The sequence below is a fragment of the Triticum aestivum genome, chromosome 6A (genome assembly GCF_018294505.1).
Source record: "Triticum aestivum cultivar Chinese Spring chromosome 6A, IWGSC CS RefSeq v2.1, whole genome shotgun sequence".
Classification (NCBI taxonomy): domain Eukaryota; kingdom Viridiplantae; phylum Streptophyta; class Magnoliopsida; order Poales; family Poaceae; genus Triticum; species Triticum aestivum.
The window spans coordinates 484,871,265-484,875,148 of NC_057809.1; positions in this window are offsets into that span (position 1 = coordinate 484,871,265).

The window sequence follows — 3,884 nt, forward strand, 5'->3', positions numbered from 1 at the left end:
TCATAGAGCTGCAAGAACTCCGTAGGGTCGGGGGTGCCGTCATAGCGCGGAGGCATGTCTGGCTTGAACTTGCCTGGCCAGACTACGCTACGCAGCTTTGGAGTGAAGACACGGCAGCCTGCTGTGGCCACCGGGGCCCGTCATGGGGGCGAAGCTTGATCTTGATGCCCACGCACCGCTGCCGCAGGCGGCACGCGGTCCTGACGTGGTGGCGTCGGGAGTGCAGGAGCGTTTTCCAGCGGTCGGGGAACTTCTTGGCAGCTTCCTTCTTCACGCGCGGGCACCCAACGCGGCGGGTCGTGCCGAGGGGCCGCGCGTCTTGGTGCTGAGGTGGCGGATGCGCTCCATGAGCTACGTCACCCGCAGCTGGGGGAGGGCGAGGTAGCGAGAGAGGTGGTGCGGGGGAGCCCCCTGCAGCGCTGACAAGCTCGGCGATGCGGTCCAGCCAGTCCTCGTAGAGGTCGTCGAGCGGGCAGTAGCATAGGAGCTCGCGTGCCATGAGCAACCCGGCCTGCGCGTCCGTGGGCACGCGACTAGCGTGAGAAGATGAGCCGTCCAGAGTCAGCGACAGGATGGCGGTGCAGCCGTCCCACTGCACAGAGGGGTGCAGCGATGATGCTTGCTGCTCATTTCCCGCCGGGCCTGTGGCGGTGTTGGCGGCGTGTGATGGAGAACGACGGGGAGGCCCGGTGATAGGAGTTGTCTGAGCGACACAGGCGGCGAGGGCAGCTCGGCGCTCGGCGCGGGCTTAGCATGCGGCCGACATGGATGTGGTGGAGCAGGGGAGTGTGGATCGACAGAAGAAAAGCTTCAGCGCACCCCTGCCTGGCGTGCCAAATGTCGGATTACTAGTTCCGGCTAAACCCTTGAGGTTCGAACTCTGGGGTGTGCACGAAGATCTCTCCCCCTAGCTCACACTCTCACCACGATCTCAAAGCCTAGCTCGCCGAACCCATTGACCAAGGAACACAAGAGTTTATACTGGTTCGCGCCACCGATGTGGTGTAATACCCTACTCCAGTGTGGCGTGGTGGATTGCCTTGCAGGCTGATGGTGAACAGTACAAGGGATGAACAGCCTCTGGAGGAGAGGTGTTCTCGAGCTCGATGAGCTTGTGCGCCGAGGATAGTCTGAATGATCCGTCCAAGATCAGATCCCCTCCCTATGGTGGTGGCTAGTCCTATTTATAAAGGCCCGGGTCCTCTTCCCAAATATTAGGTGGGAAGGGATCCCACAATGGCCAATTTGAAGGCGGACAACTAGTACAAGCTATCCTAACAAAAGGTGGTCTTCGCCTGCCAAAGGCTCTGGTGGTGACGCCGTCGTGGGCTCTGTGGTGACCTCCGTCCTGTTATCCTGCTGGTCTTGGTCTCGTTGCACCGATATGGAAACCTTTGCCCAATGCCTCAAGACTCCTTGTCTGCACCTGCCCCTTTAGCGCCAAAGAGGCAACCAATAATCTACACGCGCTGGCGCCCGCCTAGCGCCCGCTTGGCCTTGGTCGTCATGGCTCACGTCACGGAAACCTCATGAGGTGCCCCTTGCCTTGATTTCTCCACTCCTCGCGAGCCAGCCTAGTGAGGCTGCCCCTGAGGAGGTCTTGTGTCCTCCGCCTCGCGAGGCTTGGCCCCTCGCGAGGGTCTTGAGTGCTTGCTGATGAAGATAGGCCGAACCAGGCCGCTGGATGAGCCACGACCTGGGCCGCAGGCAAGCAAGTCTGGGGACCCCCATTCCCAGAACACTCACATTATTCCTTTTCTGCGAAACTCTAAAACAAGGAAAAAACAGAAACTGGCACTGGGCTCTAGGTTAATAGGTTAGTCCCAAAAATCAAATAAAATAGCATATTAATGCATATAAAACATCCAAAACACATAATATAATAACATGGAACAGTAAAAAATTATAAATACGTTGGAGACGTATCAAGCATCCCCATGCTTAATTCATGCTTGTCCTCGAGTAGGTAAATGATAAAAACAGAATTTTTGATGTGGAATGCTACCTAACATATTTATCCATGTAATTCTCTTTATTGTGGCATGAATGTTCAGATCCGTAAGATTCAAACCAAAAGTTTAATATTGACATAAAAACAATAATACTTCGAGCATACTAACCAATAATTATGGCTTCTCAAAATAACATGGCCAAATAAAGCTTATCCCTACAAAATCATATAGTCTGGCTACGCTCCATCTTCATCACACAAAATATTCAAATCATGCACAACCCCCATGACAAGCCAAGCAATTGTTTGATACTTTTGATGTTCTCAAACCTTTCAACTTTCACGCAATACATGAGCGTGAGCCATGGACATAGCACCATAGGTGGAACAGACGGTGGTTGTGGAGAAGACAAAAAGGAAGGAGATAGTCTCACATCAACTAGGCGTATCAACGGGCTATGGAGATGCCCATCAATAGCTATCGATGTGAGTGAGTAGGGATTGCCATGCAACGGGTGCACTAGAGCTATAAGTTTATGAAAGCTCAAAAAGAAAACTAAGTGGGTGTGCATCCAACTTGCTTGCTCATGAAGACCTAGGGCGTTTTGAGGAAGCCCATCGTTGGAATATACAAGCCAAGTTCTATAATGAAAAATTCCCACTAGTATATGAAAGTGATATCATAGGAGACTCTCTATCATGAAGATCATGGTGCTACTTTGAAGCACAAGTGTGGCAAAAAGGATAGTAACATTATCCCTTCTCTATTTTTCTCTCATTTTTTTCTTTTCTCTTTTTTTGGCCTTCTCTTTTTTTATTCCCTCACATGGGACAATGCTCTAATAATGAAGATCATCACACTTTTATTTACTTGCAACTAAAAATTACAACTCGATACTAGAACAAAAATATGACTCTATGTGAATGCCTCCGGCGGTGTACCGGGATGTGCAATGAATCAAGAGTGACATGTATAAAAAAATGAACGGTGGCTTTGCCACAAATACGATGTCAACTACATCATCATGCAAAGCAATATGACAATGATGGAACGTGTCATAATAAATGGAATGGTGGAAAGTTGCATCGCAATATATCTTGGAATGGCTATGGAAATGCCATAATAGGTAGGTATCGTGGCTGTTTTGATGAAGGATATGTGGTGGGTTTATGGTACCAGTGAAAGTTGCGCGGTACTAGAGAGGCTAGCAATGGCGGAAAGGTGAGAGTGCATGTAATCCATGGACTCAATAGTAGTCATAAAGAACTCACATACAAGGCGAATCTTTTCGAAAATCCTTTTAGAAGTGGGGGAGAGGAAAATGAGAGGTGAATGTGTGACAGCCTGATTTTTGCCCTCTCCTATTTGCCTGATTTTCATTTGGATTTATTTTGAAAGTTGGTGTATTTGAATCTTTTCATGTGGACTTAAACACTTGGGTACCCTTGTCTTTCACCCAAGTGCATCAATACCCTCTCTAATAATCATTCCCCTTCTGATCCACCTCAAAATAATCTTGGGAATGTTTTTCTTAATTGAAAAATATTCAATTTTCTTCTCTAAAACCCTAGCTAGTTCAATGAGTTCCAAAGCAACCCTCATTTTTCTTGCCCACAAAAATCTGAGAAAATTCCCAAATATTCTTTGAACCCTAAGGCACCTTCCTGAGCAAAAATATTTCATCACTTTTTGGAATATTTTTGTGACAGAAAATATTTTCTGTTCTAGACAGAAATGGTGGTTTCTACGGCAACTACCATTTTACTTGCTCCATTGTGCCTGAATTTTTTTGTGCATCATCACCTTGGTAGATGATGGCTAGCCTCCAAAGCACATCCCCCAACTCCTAGCCATTTGACCTCAGTAACATCTCAAAGTTACTGATCAGAAACTTACCCGACGTGTAAAATCTTCTCTACTGCATCTGGAGCC